Genomic DNA, 17,819 nt, shown 5'->3' on the forward strand with positions numbered 1-17,819 from the left:
CTGTACACCTACTATGCACATAATCAATATGCTCAATTGTGATAGGCAGGAGAGACTTTTGGAGATCATTAATTCGCATATAACCCCCAGAGAGCTGCCTAAGTAGGGTTTGAATAGGCATTAAATTAAATATGCATATGTTTTAAATGCATGTCATTCATTATACAGCAAAATGAAACTTCCAAGGTTTTTGATGCTGCTTAAATATCACAACACCTAAATATCCCAAATCAAACTGATTTCCTCCTGTACATTTCAACACAGAAACCTCTCATACCTCTACTTTAATAATTTTTTTTCTCAGATGTTTCCAATGCCCTACCTACTATTCTGCAAAAGACACAAATAATCAGTCATCTGGAATTAGTTTTTTAAGAAGGCTGAATATTTAATTTTCCATTATTTGCACTTTTAAAAGCAGGGACTCTTTAGTGCCATTGACAAATTGACATTTAGCAAAGCAGCATCACTTCACAGCAAAAAAGGGTTAAAGAGATCTGTATTAATATAGAAGTCAAGCTTTTAATATTCTGCAAATATTAACAAAGAAAGATGATAATGTTGAGTTAATATGGGTTAAGGATAAAATGAAAATAAATTTTTCTGATTGCTAAGTGTTGACACTTTTTTGGCTGGGCCCAAAGCCTTTTCTTGAAGGCTGTGTAATTACAGAAGGCTTTTCCCCTCCTTCCCCCTCCTGCTTCTAGCCCACATTAGTAATGACCCCTTCACTGCTTCAAAAACCACTAATAGTCTTCAGCAAAGGCAAGAAAAATGAACAGGATAAATTGGAATCCACAGTCAGTAATTTGCATCATATGAGGCTGCTTTGGCCACTCACACTCATTCCTGGCCATCAATCGTGGGCTGTCAGGTGCTGCACTCTGCCACCATGATAAATACTCCTCCTAACACTCTGATTCGTCCAAACAATGTAATTGTCCTCTATTCTCCTCTTGGTAATGGAGATAATGAATGACTGCACAAACAAGAAGGATTGCTCATCACAGACACAGGGGTGGCTTCAAACTGAAAAGCCTGGAGTACAAATTTTAATTGACTGAAAACACAGGTTGAAAGAAAAGAAATCCTGTCTTCCATTTCCAGGTTTAGAAAGAATCCCTTCTGAGTGTTCCCTGTCTGGTTCGGGGGGGAGGGTTCTTTATCCTCAACCTGGGCCCCCCAAAATGGGTAAAACAAGACTGTAGAAAATCCTGGCACTGGAAAGCAGCCACAGCAAAGCCGTCCAGGATGCAATTCATGTAAAACAACTCCTCACTTTAATTGTCTTTAATCCCAAACTGCGAGGAGCTGGTGTTATGAAAAAAACCACACCTCCTCCAAATGGAAACAGTTCCATCCAGTTAAATACTTATTGTACTGCAAGGAATAGTATGTTTTCAAAATTTCAGTCGAAATATAACCACACATAAAGCAAATTGCATTCAACAGCACAGAGCGTGATGGAAATCAGTGAGCCTACTCAGTGTGATAGCCATCCTGGAGCTATTAAGACATTTGAAAATTGGTATACACAAGATCAACAAACACTTAAAAGCCGAGATCTTATCAAAATTCACCTTGCACAGATGGCTTTTATTATTTATAATTAAGAGTGAAGGACAATAGCACAACAACTCGAAGTTATTTAAATAATGTTCTACATTTGGGGGGGGAGAGAGAGAGAGAAAGAACTGGTGTTGTTTCTGTTGATTTTTTTCACTCCTTCAACATCAGTGATTCTACGGCTTTTAAATGTGAAGTGGACTGTTTATCTGAAAGTGTGCTGGCAGACTGCCACCATATTTCTAAGATTAAAGAAAGGATTGAAAACAATCAGCTTTCCAAGGAACTGAAACCACGACAATATGTTTCTGATTAATTTACAAATATATGTATATATTTAAGGCTAAACTACAGAACCAGAAAATTCCTACTAGTTAGTCCATCACAGGCATTCTTACACTTTATTAGAACAGACATCATATTGAAATAATAAGCATGGGAGGCCTTCGTTTCTTCTTTGATCTATATTGCTAAATGTCTGACTGGCTCAGATTTAAAATAAACTTCGGTATGTTTGCACTTGAAAACTGGAAAAAGACCACAAGTAATAATTTGTTGTCAGTTTCCATATTCTCTCACTAAAAACTATAGTTTAGTCTGTACACTGCTGGATGCCAGGCGATACTAGTCCAGTCACCCCTGCAGTGGCTAAACTTTCTGCTAGGAATTCATACTCTAGTATGGGAGCAATGATGATAGATCACTTCATCAGCATGCAAGTAGCCGAGATGAATTAAAGGCACAGGTCCCAGCTTTGCCTGTGTTCAAAATCACTTGCAGGTTAGTGCCACTGAAGCCTTAAATGCCCAGGTCTGTACTGGAGAAGGGTACTACAGAGCTTCTTTTTCTCTCACCATTCTAAGGACCATGATTTCATGAAAAAAAACCCTGCCAAATACATCACAGATGTGAAGGCAAATTTTTAAGCTGTTAAATGATGGCTCTTCAGCGTTGTCCCGTGTGATTGTAAAGTATTTTTTTCTATACAAATGCTGTTGATTTGCTTCCGGTAAATTAAATAACAGTGGTGTTTAAGGGGCATAGATATCCAACATAGGTGGATCTGGTTTTAGATTTTGGAGTTTGTGTATGTAAGTAATAATTTCTCTCAGGCTGAAGTACAGAATATAAAATCTCATATAAGATTAGTTTATTTTCTTATTTGGAAAGTTGAATTCAGAGGAAGGAACACATAGAATAGATTTTCTGATTGGGAGGTGAAAGAATCTAAATCATTTGCCCTTGAAAAGCATAATGAGTACAAAAGGCTGTGAATGGTTACAAATGGCAGGGTTAAAGAATACACTGACATCCTTTAACTTTTCTCAGCCTATTAAAAGCATTCCTTAAGTGTCTGTTTAAAAATGAATTTCAGTAACAAATGAGTTAACACTAATAAAAATGGAAAGAGCTTTGAAAATCTCACCACCTCTAAAAATTCCCATTCTACTGAGCATATCTCATCACTTTATTGCCAAGGTAACCATGGTATCTTATGAACTCTTCAGAGCTACTGGACGGTCAAATAGCAGTGGCACAAAACACCCAGTTCTCTGTCTATCTAGAGATGATAAGGCCGTGCTTCAGACAGGGGGCTGAGATCCAAAACAGATGCACTTCTGATTCTATGTGATGACTTCAACTTCTTTAGGAAGAAGAGAAACCTCTTACGCTCCAGGAATTTCAAAATTTGACAGCAACAGAGAGTGCCACGAGCATATTTCCCTGACAGCTTATGAATTGGTAGGGGCTCCATTTAAATCCTGGTCCTAGATACCTAACATATCACCTATGGCATCACAACCTTAACAATCTCTTAGCTACAGAGTACCATCCAAAATGGCAAAGGAGAAGAGAGAGCTTTCACATACAGAACTGCAGACCCAAGATTACTAACAAGATTACTTTTTTAAAGGTATGCCCCAAGCTCAAAGCTTTTCAAACTTTCATTAAAGCTTACCTCTCTAAGAACAAATATCCTTCTCTGTCCCGACAGACATGTTTTAATACTTCTCAAGCACCAATGCTAACATTTTGAGCAGAAAGACTGTTGTTATGCCTCTCAATTCCTAGAGAAGACCTCTCATATTACAAATGGTGAGCAGTAAATGAAGCACCTGGGCAGACAGAGCTGGAGAACCAGAGCTGTTGCGGATGATCTAACATCGAACACACCAGTGCTCAGAAGCCCTGGGGCTTCCCTATGGATATAGGATACTGATAGCTACTACTGGATAGTGTAGAGCTGATTAGAGCCATATTCTGCTAGTTGAGCTGAAGCAAGGAGAAACTAAAAAGCAAACCTAGAATAGATGTGTCCCAAAGGCCTAAACACACCACCTCTACAGTATTTCTGACTCTTGCTGGTCCGATGAACAAAGGACCAGGAGGACCCACTTTTCTGTGTTTTGCCACTTTAAAGACATCAGGTAACACATTCAAAGAGACAAGCTGATGTGCTAAGGAAGTTCAATATACATGAGAGGGTTGCTGATGACATATGGCTGCTTTTAGACACAACAAAAAAGAAAGATGACCAGCTGTGTGGATTGCAGAATGAGAGCCTGTGAAGCGCATTTACAGGAAAAAAATAGATGTTCTGAGGAAGGAAAAAAGGATGATTAATAAAGTAATAACATGCAGTATTGTGGTACAAAATAATCCCGTTGCATCTGAAACAGAAGAATGATGGAAAACTATATTAGCCTGTGCTGTAAGAAGAAAAACATTCAGTAATCTTTTGAATAAAATTTTCCCAGACAACATTTTCCTTCTCATGAATTAAAAGAATGATGACTGACCTGTACAAAGATTTTGAAAATTATGACTATACATACAGACATGAAGGCTGACAATGAGCATTATCACTCATCGAATACAATTTGGTTTCATTTTCTGGGAAGAACTGGGGCTTTTGGTCAAAATGCTAATATATTACTATTGTCTCAATTTCAAGCAAAGCTATCAAACATTTCAGGGTTTTGACATGTAAGAATAAACAGACCCTTTCACTCTGGTCTTTAAATTAATAATTTTCACTTAGTAAATTCCCTGAAAGTACAATAAATAATGGCATTGTTTGATATAGGAATGGGAAAAAAAAGAAACTCGGGGAAAAAATTAGGAATGGACAGATATGTGACAGAAATGGTAGGAAATTTACTGGTACACTTCATGGCTAACAACTAGCTGAAAACTAAACAAACAAAAAACCCCAACAAAACACCAAAAAAAAAAAAAAAAGTAGCAATTAGTACTCTATAGGAAAATATCTAGATTGTTACTCAGAGGACTATAAAGTTAGCTGAGATAACTGGAAATAGTTCTGTTGCTGCTGTGTGTGACAGCATGAATTACAGATGAGACATTCATGGTTAGACTTAAATTTTCTCCATAGATTAAAAAGAGGTAAATTTGGTAGGTGTGGAAAAGATGAATTGATAGAAAGTACTTCAATGATGCATTTTAGGTAATGAGAAAGTACTGAAGAGAGGAGCGGTGATACTGAAAAGATGGTGTTCAGGTCAGTCTCCAGGCATAAAGTACAGTGTATAGTAATAAAACCAAACAGTATTACAGTGATTTTCTTCTCCTAGATATTATATGATATCTCCTAGATGGTTGGATATAAAATCCTATTCCCATTGAGTAAGTGAGAGTTTTGCCATTATTTTCTTTAGAATTTGATTTGGAGCCTAATTTAAGAAACTTAACCTTTGAGTAAACATACGGAAATGTTACTTTAATCTTTTGAAATACAAAATCTGTATTGCAGAAAAATATTGAAGAATTTTCTGTAATATTTTACAACTACTGAAGAAAAAGACTGAAAAAGAAACATGGAATGCATCTATAGACTAAATCGATGCACCCGAGCAGGGACTAAAATTAAAGACACTAGTTGAAGACCACAATCTGTAATGATGCCAACACAGAGAAAGTCTTTCAAACCAGGAACCAATCAGTATGGTAAAGTAGTCTCAGAAGAAATAAAAGCAAAAAAATTTACTCTAAATGCTAAAGTAAAAATCATGCTGAGAATGTCCTAAAATGATGAACAGGATTAAGCCAGAAGACAGAAATAATGCTTCTAAATAGTTCTCTCTCCTATTTAGAGTGAAGTGTCTCATCAAGGTCTGCTTTGCTGGCCTCTAGCAAGAAGAGAGCTAGAGCAAAGATAGGGGATGAGAACACCTTACTTGATGCAAGCCAATGAAATAATCAGCACTACTAAAAATAGCGTCTCTTTTATGAACACCAAGATGCAGAGCAGGGTTCCTTTTAATGGTGTAACAGAACGGATCTGCCTGGTGAGCCCTGGATTTTTCTTCTCCAAAATGTGAACATTTACCTGCTGGAAGGCTTTTAAAAATATTTACTTATGCTAAAAATCATCCCTGACAACACAATTTGGAGGCAAATACACATTCTTGCCCCTATACAGTCACTGGTTTTGCATTAAGGTACTGCAAGAAATTGATTGTTGTGAATATCAGATCCAAGCATGTGACAGTTCTCAAATTCTGCATATATTCACCTCCACAATGCTTTTTCAGGCTCACCTAGGTTATTGGCCATTGAGGCAGATGATCATTTCATATCAGATATTTTTACTTAGCCTTTCCAATTTGGAGTAGGAATTTGTGAGTCATATGGACATGTTTAGGAATGGAACTAACATTAAATACTAAACCTTGGTACCCACACAGTACAGTTATAGCTGCCTTTGAAGATTCAGCCATCTCACTGACTAACTCTTTTTTTGAAGATTGGATAAACTGAAGAACCTCAGATTGTGTGTTTGAAAAGATCAGGGCCACATAAGGTTTTCCAGAAATCTGGTCCCAAACAATCCCAGTGCCCTGCCTTACAGTACCCCAGGGAATCAGTTCCTACAGGGATGACTTAATGGAATTTAAACCTTTATCTGACCTACTGGAGCTGGTTCTTTTTGATTGCCCTAAACCAAAATTTTACAGAAAATAGTATACAAATCCATCATGAAAGAATACAAGGTTCACAAAATCATAAAGATAAAGCTCAGTTTCACTTTTTTTCTTTTTTTTTTTTCTTTATAGACAGGGTTTAAAATGGATAGAGAAAAAAAATAGCCACATCCACTGTGAATGATACTGGACACAGAACCAGTATATTAATGCAGTAGCTGACTTCTGTTAGATGAGACAGAGAATTCCATAAACCAATGATTCAAGGAAACACAGAAAAGGGACTATATAACATGCAGAGGAGAACAAACATGGCTTAGAATAGATTAGTTACCATAAATACTCAAGAAACAGAAATATTTTCTTAATGATTTCAAAGGAAAAGAAGATTCAAAGTTAATCAGATTTGTGGAGTCTTCTTCTCTGGAGACTTTGAAGACCCATCTAGATGTGTTTCTGAGTGCCCTGCTCTAGTTTTCATCCTGCTTTGGCAGGGGGGTTGGACTTGATGTATTTAGAGCTCCCTTCCAGCCCCTGACATTCTGTGATTCTGTGAAATTCCAGAAGAATAAGTGTTGAATACTTCTGCATCCTGTAAAAGAGTATGTGACATATTGTGTACTCTTTAGTGAAGTATCCATTGCTGAATGTCCAAAACAGTGTCCTGAACTTCAGCAATACACTGAAAAGCCTAATTTAATAAGGAAGGCAACATGGATTTATGACAGCAACAGTCTTCCTTAATTAACTTGCTGGTGTTGTTAAATAATGTTAACACCAGAGCAGAGGAATGGAAATGCCATAGATATTATCTCTTTCATTTTTATTACAGCATTTGATATAATTTCAGATTAAAGACTATTAAGTAGAAAAATATCTCATAAACAAGTAACAACAAGTGGTGGGTTAAGCTGACTAGTGAGCAGACTCTTTTTACTTTTATATGTAATTGAGTTAGGCAACAATATCAGATAAAGCTAGAAATACAAAAGGTTCATGCACTGTTAGGCATGAAAGGTATGCTAAAGGGCCAACCTACTACCCCACAAAGGAAATAGAAGGTCTCTGCAGACTTCAGTGCATGTTGGATTGTAAATTTGTTAGCCTTTACTGATTAATATAGAAAGTCATTATTTTCTTGAGAAGCAGAGGCTGTTGTGTAAATTGTGAAAAAAATGGTGTAGAAAGATGTAATTATATTTTCTGAAACTCACTGGCATAATACATTGAGTGAACGTACCAACAGGCACAAAAACATTTATCATCTCTGTCACCATCACCTGGCTGGATCATAGTTTAACAAGCTCTTTATGGGCTGAATTCAGGATTCTTTAGTTTCTTCTACACTTCATGGATCTCGGGCTCATCTTTGTTTTTGCTCTATTTCAGAGCCATTGTGAACCCATAAGGTTAATAAAAATTAAAATAAGTCCAACAGTGCATCCTGAATTTCTTTAATACACAGGTGGGGTAGACAGGGCCAATCTTATCATAAATGTCCTGCTAAATACTCTGAAGCCTGTAAATTATAGACACAAGTCAAGTTGTAAGTATGGAGATGAAAATCTGCTCTTCATTTGATGTGAATTAGGTACAATTAGGTACTTAAGGAAAAGCTAAGCTACCCAGAACTGATTTCTTCAGCATCACAACTCAAAAGCCAAGAGAATGAGGCAACTGACTTGGAAAACTAACGCTATAGTTTAATCTGTGATAGAAATTAAAAATTAGATTATTTTTATTACCATAGCTGGTGCAGCATCCCAGCAGTAATAGTTGCAGAGTGCTATTGAGCAGTACTTTCTTCTGTGTGAGAACCCTTTGCTTTTCCTTGGATAACACAGAGAATAAAACACTAATCAGTACAAGTAAGGTTTGGCTCGGAGTCTGGCTCATAAACAGAGGACCAGAGAGAGAACTTTGTTTTGGTTATTCTCTAAGTAAGAGACTCTGAATTTCCTTTTTACCTAAGCTACATCTGCTGAGCTAGTTTATTACAAAAGAAATGGGAACTATGGCAATACATAGCTCCAAGAGTCTCCCATTCATACCATAAATATGTGAGGCCATGGCTCTGGGCAAGCTTTTCAACACATTCAGTAGCAGGATTTGATAGAATGCACCAGCTAGCTCTCATTGCACCTCTTAATTTGCTTGCTGGAACTTGGCAATTTACCTTTCAAGAGCCACAGACCAAGTGGATATCTGTTTGGCACACACAAAAGTTCTTTTCAGGGATCTAGTGAAAGGGTAAGGTATGGTCTGCAGCTTAATGAAGTTATAAGCTAGTGACATATCTTGCCAGAAAATATTCATGACCTACTAAAAGGAAAGAAAACTAGTCATCACAAAATGAGGGATTATATTTTAATTTTTAATATCCTTAGCTTAATTTGTCCTTAGCTGGTTACGTACGTATATATTCTGAATTCGCAAAGCAAATACAGTGGCTGCAACAAGTTTTGTAACACAAAGACACCACGTTAATAACGAAACCCTGAACCATTCATAGTCAAGGCCAGGTTTGTTGAAGGGTTCATTCGAGTTTTGGCAAACGTTGTAAGACTTTTGGGTGCAGGGCTGCAATTGATGCTTTCATGTGGCAACTAGGTGAAACTGCTGTGGTTCAGGCTAAGTCTCACAGTGAGCCTGAACTCAAAACCTCAAACATTAACTCTAAGCCACAAATCTACATAGTTTTATAAACATTTCCAAAGGAAAACACTGCAAGGGGAAAGTGCAGTACAGCTCTTCAAAGGATATTCACCTTCCGAAGTATCCATTGATGCTGTTTTGCTGTTGTTCCAGTGAGGCCAGCAGAGAAGACTATAACTATCTCCTTTCTACAGAGTCTGCTTTTCTGCCTCTGGGTCCTACACAAGTTGCTTATTTCTACAATAACAACCTGTGTACAGGATTTTGAAACTCCTGACAGAAGCAAGACCTGGGGCCTTGTCTATTTGAGGTGTTAAGAGCTGAATTTGGCCAGTTTTTAACAGGTAGTAAGGAGGGACCATTAATAGCCAATATTGAAATATCTTACGAGGTTTAGAGCAGAGAGGATGAGGTTTTCAGGTTTGGGAAAAGTGGGGCAAAGGGCTCTGACTGGAAATTATCTTCTTGGACAGGGGCAGTAGAGCATGGGTCTAAAAAGAATGGAGGTCTCTGAGGAAGCATTATGTCTGATTTGAAAGCATTTATTAGTGACTTTGCCTCTCATTTGATGCGCAATGATTAAGATTACATTTGAATTTAATCAGCTTCTGAAGAGCTGGCTAAGAGTGGTGGATTTGGCAGTGTGCTAAGTTAATGGTTGGACTTTATGATCTCAAAGGTCTTTTCCAACCAAAACGATTCTGTAATTCTGATTTAGCAACTCAGGTATGTGGGGAGAGAGGGCAAAAGCATAGAAAAGGGAGTACTCTGCAAGGTATTTTTGGGTTCGGGAAAAAGGGGGATGCAACTGCAGCAGGACATAGGGTGTATTTTGGAAACAGATTTAGTTCAGCCTAAGGGGGATAGCTCAAGCTCAGGGAGAAGGAAATTGAATCTGGGGGAGGTCATTAGTAAAGCATGGCTGGAGAGCCATCAAGGGGTTTAGAGCAGGAGGTTTGGGTGCCAGAAAGCCCCAGGACTGGAGAGACTGGTAGCTGGCTGGAGTGGGAATGCCAGGGAAAGAAAGGTTATCAAATCACACCAAGGTCTGACGGCCACGCAGGCATCTCTGGTCGGTTTCAGAGTTTCTCTGTACAGTTTAAATGAATTTATAAATAAACTCCAAGATTTAGCAAGGAGGTGTCTGATAATAAATGTGGGTAGTTCATAAACTTAATTGTCTGGCTCTTCATATGTTTTTCCCATTTTTCATTTTATCTCCACAACTTGCCCATAGTCTTAGGTGTTACAATATATTCTACACATTGATGTTCTGCCTATCACTGAGCACAACGTGCCTGTTTCCACAGTCTTAAAAAGGCAAAAGCATGAAAACACACATACACACACACAACCCAGTACATAAGTGCTTATAAAAAAGGAGATAGCAACATCTGCCATAGATCTGTAACATTTTAAAAATATTTACTTGGAAAATGTTAAAAGAATGTATAATGTTTACACATTAGAAGGCCCTGATCCAAAGTGTTTTCCTCAGAAGGATGTACTGGTTTGCTACATGGTAAGTGCCCTGAGCTGCTGCTAATCTGAAAAGAAGAAAGAAATATCCAGTGCCACCACAGAAACATTTAGGTACCTACACATGCAGGTAGGTTTGGCCCAACAGAACATGAGGCAGGTGATTAATACACCTGATTTTGTTGGGAGCTAGGCATGCAATAGATTTAGTTACCTTTAAAATTTGACAAAGTGTTTATCTGCATTTTTAGTCACCGAAATATGTTAAAAGTCTGATCTTAATGGAGCTTCTTGATCCTTCCACATGTATTAGAACCTCTGCCCTGAGCCTGCCATCTTGCTGAGCATCCAGTGCACAACCAAGCACCACTGCTGAGCATGACTAACCTGTGCCAGTGTTTTGGGAGCTTGTGGAGCCCCCATAAGCCCTTAAGAGATTAGGCAACCTAAAATGAAAGCCTAGTAATTTACTCCATCTTTTACTGCCTGTTTCTTTTGGGTAGCCTTTTAATAAAATCTCCTTAAAATCAATAAAATATATTTATAACAAAGTACCACACTCCTACCAACAATCTGCGAGCTGGTACATCCACTTCACGGCTTATAAACTGACACACTGTAATAGCTGCACAGTTTTTAGCAGCTGTCTCTCACACCATGTGTCCTTCCCAAGTGGAGACTGAGATTCAGACATGGTGTTCAAAAACTGGGATTATCCTGTAATTTTCAGAATAAATGACAACTATACAATGATTAATTCCCTGAAACCAAGCAAAGAGAAACAGCTGAAGAGGAGAAGGTTTATTTTTTGTTCCAAAGAGGAAGCACCCTCCAGTGGGCTCTCAGATAGTCTGGAGGTGGGTATAGGATAAGAAACTCTATAGGAAACAGGTAAATTCATATTATATTCCTACCCACGCTCCAGTTTTGGAAATGGATGTGTGAGTTCCATAACAAAGAACAGGTGAATCTTCACAACCACCCTTATGCATGACTCTAAATGTATCTACGACCAAGAGGATCCCAGAAATCTCAAGTCTACCTAGATTTTCAAGAAATAATCATCTTCTCTCTTTTTACCTGGAGCAAGGTTAAAAATATCCTTTTCTGTGAACTGCAGACAAATGCCTTACAGCAGGGCCTTCTACCTCAATCCATTCTCCACAGAAATAGTTTTGTACTTATAAAATTAAGTTTTCTGCCTTAAAAGGCCTATCTTTTCAACATTTTTGATGAACATGCATCAACTGGATCTGCAAAGCTGACAGGATAGGAGGGCAGTCGTCCCAAATGTAATCACCAAAAGCTATCACAGACTTTGTAACATGGTAAGAAGAGGCTATGCAGTCAAATATGGATACCTATTTTATTTTATAATTCTATTGTTTCGGGTTTTTTTTGGTCCTGTATTTAAATGGGGGTGATGAAGCAGGATTTGGGCCTTTACTCATAAGCAATACTAAAATGGCACAATTTGCATCTCTTTTAAATAATGCAGGAACAAAAGTTTTGAGTAATCTTAATCTACATACTGTTTTCTTGGCTTACTAGCCACAGTTGAGTTGGCTCATCTTATGACTGGAAGTAAGAACCAGTCTCAGTAAATCACTTGATTTGCATAACATACCTGCTTTTTAAAAACAACGATTTCCTCACAAAAATGCCAACAAGTTGGCTTATTTTTTATTAATTTAAAAAGAAGCAGCCAAGCTTGATTCCTTCTTTTATTCCATTTTTTTGATAGTGCATGGTGAAGTTGGCAGATCTCCTTTGCAGGATCTAAAATTTTCAGATTCTGTTGGAATTCAGAAGAAAAGTTTCAGAGTGCTCTATAGCATTAAAAAAGACGTGTCATTTTCATCTGTTAGCTTGAGCAACTTCCCAATTATAAAGATGAACTACAATAACTTAAAACAATATTTTTGTGTATTTAGAGTACTTTCCAGACAGGGAGCTCATATTGTTTCATGAATGCTAGGGAATACAATCAATGAAAATCTTACTGCATCGGTCCCTAGGAAAAAAAAAACAAGAAAGAAAAACAGAAGCTGTTTTGGCACGGAGAAAAAAAGACACCTAATGACTGACCCAAACTCATATGTGAAGAAAAATGTTCAGCTGACAACTGAGATGAGCTAACAGAAAATAGCAGTCAGTTTCTGCTTCAAGAAAAGACACCTCAATCAGCAATTGGACTTTTAGGAGCACAGAAAGGGTAGACAAAATCCTCCAGCTTTGTAAGGAAGTAATTTAAGATCTATGAATGATGAATGAATGATGATATTTTGTTCCTACTACATAAGGTAGTGCTTGTATGTCTGTGAACATAAAATAATTCCTGAAATAATTTAGCAAATGGAACAAATTAGGACACTGGCTGATTTTTTGAACAAGTTTTATGTTTAGGGGTACTAATCTCATCAAAACAAAATAAGAAATGGGTGTCAAACTCCCCAGGGCCTCATTGATATTCTCAGCTCATATCGCTGTAATTCATTGCATATGATCACAAATTAGAGTTAAGATAGAATTTAGTTCTATCATGTACATATGTTCATATTTTCCTGCCATCATTCATTCATTGCTTTTTTTCAAATGCACCTTTCATTGAGTGGTATACAGTAATAAAGCAGCAACCAGAGAGAAAACACGCTTCCTTCCATACCCCCCAAATCCTAAAATATTAAAAAACAATAATAGACAATGGACCATAACATCAACTGCCTTGAATTGACACCATTTCTCTGCTAATTTAAACTAGCTGAGTACGAGGCCTCCTGCATTTTTGTGTTTTCCAAGGTTGTTCTCAGCAGCACCTGCACAGTAAATAAAGGTAAAAGTGCAATAGACGCAGATGTATCAGCGAATGAGGAGCTCTGCTTCCATATACATTAGTGAACTTTTCTCCTGACAAACAGGCTATCACCGTATAATGGGCTTTTCCTGAAGTTTACTGCGGCACTGTTTATAATAACATTGCATCCAGCCTGCCTTGTTGGTACTTTTGCATTGCAGGGTAACAGTTCTGAGGTGGCAGCAAACAGCTTCCGTGCTTGTGTCAGGAGAAATAAAACTGTTATTATTTCATACACTTCAGAGGCCACACTCGAACTCAGCAGCTCTGCAGAGCTGTTGTGAACAGAAAGCTCTGCTGTAGAACACCGGGCTGCCCCCTCAACAATAAACCGTCTTCTCTCCCCTCCGTGTTTGGCTTCCCGCCAGTTGCCCATTTGCTTTACACCATCAATTTATATTCACTGAGATGGTGTAAGGTTCTAGAACAGCACTGATTATCAAATCTGCCTGCCAAACATATGAGCAGTAAAAGCTGGGCTTCCAGAGTCCTACATGTATCATCCAAGGGCCCGATCCTGCGAGCTCGCCCAAGGAGGAGCAGCGCTCGGGGCAGCCCAAGGCGACGGAGCCCTTCGGAGCAGCAAACGCTGCTGCTGGGAAGGGGTGCTCAGGGGACCAGGTCCCGAGAGGCTCAGCTTCTTTGCACAGGGTTTTGAAGGAGTGCTTTTCAGTGGCCCCACAATGGCACAAGTCCTGCCAGAGTCAGTCAAGAGAGCTTGTAGCTTGTGTTACATCTTTTGATCCCTATTTGATACAGCAACAGTTTTCCAACTGATACTCTCTCTTCCAGTAGATGTGAAGGAGCTTTTAAAAAGGCTTTAGGATAGCTATGCAGCCACTCATTCCTTGCTAATCCCAAATATTGGAAAGCCAAAAGGCCCTCTCCCTCTTACCCCACCCCACATTCAAACCAATCCAACGCCAGAGTTCAAGAAAAGTTAAAAATTGTGAAGCGTTAGACAAGCACTTAAAAAAGAATCCAGGCTGATTTTTAGTAGCCTTTAATGTCTAAGGAGCACGTAAGTCTGCCTTCCAAACTTTCTATTTCATCATGAGGTCCAGGAATTTACTTCTTTAAATGGAAGTTGAGATTTCAGAGGAAAGAAAAAAATAGTGTTTGCAGCTGGGATGGTTCTTAGAAAGACACCAAATGTCATGAGAGCAGCATTCAGGAGAACTGAAAACACTGCATTAACAATGGATTTTAGCAAATTAATTAGCCTTGCCCATTTCAATTTTTCTTTCACAATGCTTAAAGCTTGTGAGAATCGGCCACAATGGGTTTTGTTCATAAGTTACTTTGCATCTAAAAAGAATTAGAATATTTCATGCTTCCTTTTCCACGCGGTCATATATTGGTAATCCTAATTTGAATCCTTTTGCCTCGTGTGCAATTAGTTCTCACTGAAGCCAACAGACGTCACCCATACGTAAGGCAAGAGCGATGGAGTTTTAATGAGTGGGAAGTAAATGTAACAATGAAACAGCAAATGAAGAGGTTTTGCAGAAACAATACAGCTTTCTGGATGTGAAACAAACCTGTGGAGATAAATACATCTACCTACTCTTTGCTTAAGAGCTGTAATATTCGGCTCATTTAATGCATTCAAAAGTGTGCATGCATCTTCCAAACGATTTCTAGCTTTATTAATCAGATCACAATCCTAAAATGAACTCTGTGCAGGAAGACTTCTGCACATCCACACTGTTATCTGCAAGATTACAGCCTTTATTGCTGACTATTTGTAAATAAGGATAAAAGTCAGCGTAGGCATCTCTTCAAATGCAACTTTAAAATACCATATGTCCTTATGCTTGTGTTATGTGACGAAACCTGACAGATCAAAGGACCAGATTTCCCACTCTACATTGATTATTTACTATCATTCATTTTCATGCATTTTAATATGTGGTATCTACATTTAGGTTCTTGGGAGCCAGAGAGAATTCAAGCTGCAATACTTGGATCCAGACTCTGAACTTCACATAGCTTGGGGATCTGGCATTTTGGTTCAGTTTTTCCTCTATGTAAACAACAATGCATCTCAGCTGAAGTCCACGCTGCCTTCAAACATGCTCAAGCTGTTTTACCCCTTTCTTCCTCTCCATCCTATTCACCTTTTCCCCTCAAAAAAGAAAAAAAAAATCACTTCATAGCTAGAAATTTGTAACAGATTTTGACTGCAGGCATCAATCCATCAATTCACTATGTCAGTGAAAGTGCTCATTTTGTCTTTCTAAACATAAACTAAGAGAGTGACCCAACAGAGACAACAACAGGGCTCCTGACACTTCTCTTTATTGCCCAGTCATAAATTCATAAAGGGACTTATATCACCAGTTGGTAAGTGTGCTAGGTAAACATCAACACCAACTTAATGAGTTGTGTACACGTTGTAAACCAGGGAATCTTTATACAAAGGAATCAGATAAATCAAACATGAGCTGAGGCTTAGAGGAAAGCAATTAAAGCTTTAAGGTAAGGGTGCTGAGGGAGGGCCCTGTATCACATTATAGTGTATAATAGAAAATGTGTTAACATGGAGTACAGTATGTGAAATGAAATTAATTAGTAATATAAAACACTTCTAAAGCAGCATGTCCATTGACAGATAAATAGATTAAACATAAGAGATAAATAACCCATTCAGAGATCTCAGCTCTTTTTTATCAAAGAGAAGAAATGAAAAAAGAAAGCAAACTTCCTAAAAGACAGAGGTGATAAAAGCATAGCTAAAATAGACATTTTAAAGCAGACTTGTTAGCCCCAGGCTAGTGATTGAAAAGAAAAAGCATAGCCGGACCATAAAAAATCTATTGGACCATATTTCATTTGCTATAGTATATTTAAATGTTTCACTGCACACCAATTTAAATCTAGTGCCTTATAGGCTGGTGTAAAATACCTTGAGCTGTACTACTTTCCGAGCAAGTGTAAGGAACCTTTATTTGAGGCAGACTTCTTCCCGTTACCTCACATGGCCTTTCTTAAGGTTAGCAATCTACTTACAGCTATGTGGGCAAATCTTTTTCTGCTCCAGACATCAAAATGAATTACAGCTCCTCTTTACAAAATAAACACATACTCTTCCATCAGGATTAAGGACTATTAGCACAGTACAGACTGGAACAGGAAGAACTCCTGGAGTCCACGTACAAAAGCTTAACATATTCCCTAGACTCCAGACAAGACCTTTGTATCATGTACTGGTCTCCAGGTAAAGCCAAGGCTGGAGGTCCCTACTTGTACTTTCTGGCATACAATTGACACAGTTTAAAGGACTATGCAATTAGTTGCATACAAAATCCATAGCTGCTCAGTGGTTTCTCCTGTGTGTCTTCTAAGATGGGGTCAAATTGACATACTGAGCATTTGCTAATGTCAGCCACGCTTTTGGTGGTCCAGACTGGAATACTGGCTTATGCCTATGGTATCCAGTATTGCAAAGTGTCCTTTGCTCCCTGACACCTGAATTAGGTCAGAAATGCAGAAGGAACTATATGAATTCACAGTCACCTTAATGCCTACTCTAATCTAGCACTTGCTACCCAGAGAAAAGAAAGTTCTGTTTTGGTGAAAGTAGCCTTTAGTTTACTTCCCTCTATGGTGATAGGAGCCTACATGTTAGCTATCATAATACAAAATGCTTTTAAATCCTTCCAAAGGGAAATTTATTAGCCATAAGTTCTGGGAGGAAAAAGAAAAAGAAAAAGGGAGAGAAAAGAAAAAGAAAGAAAAAAAAAAGAGTGGCGGGTGAGACATAAAGGTAAGTGTTCTAGCTGTATGTCACAAACCAATATTTCTCAAGAAGCCTCAAAAGTATGTACCTCTGCTTTAATACAGCCAGTTAGAATTTGCATTGATTAGATTTGTCTGGGTACAAGAAAAAAAGGATACCATGAAGCTCTTTTGCAAACAGGGATGCAAAGGAAGTATTTGCCTATTGGAAGTTTTGAAAAAACTTCCCCCATGGAGGGGCATGTGGTCAGTATGGTACGAAAAAAACAGAAGTTAGTAACACATCCAAGGATGAAGAGAGAGGGAATGGGACATACTTTGAAAGTGTAAATCATGCTGAGCCTACAGTGCAAAATTTATAAATATTTTAAGGAAGTTAGGTACACAAATTGTACACAAATTAAAGTTGCCCCTAGGCAACTTCACTTTACCTGACTGGGTGATTTGCTATAACTATGTAATGCCAAAGCCTCACTACATTCAACAACATCATAGAAGTAAGCTCTGCATACATATTCACCAGTACTATCTGCACTGAATTAACCCATGTAAGCATTTCACTCATTATGAGGTGTGCA

At 38.1% G+C, this 17,819-nt stretch overlaps 1 protein-coding gene across 12 annotated transcripts in view; it reads right to left on the reverse strand.

Annotated features, from left to right (window-relative positions):
* MEIS2 (Meis homeobox 2) overlaps positions 1-17,819 on the reverse strand; it is a 174,919-nt gene that overhangs the window by 63,358 nt on the left and 93,742 nt on the right. The gene's annotated exons all lie outside the window — the stretch shown is intronic.

This window comes from Heliangelus exortis, chromosome 5 (assembly GCF_036169615.1).
Source record: "Heliangelus exortis chromosome 5, bHelExo1.hap1, whole genome shotgun sequence".
In the NCBI taxonomy this organism is placed as follows: Eukaryota; Metazoa; Chordata; class Aves; order Apodiformes; family Trochilidae; genus Heliangelus; species Heliangelus exortis.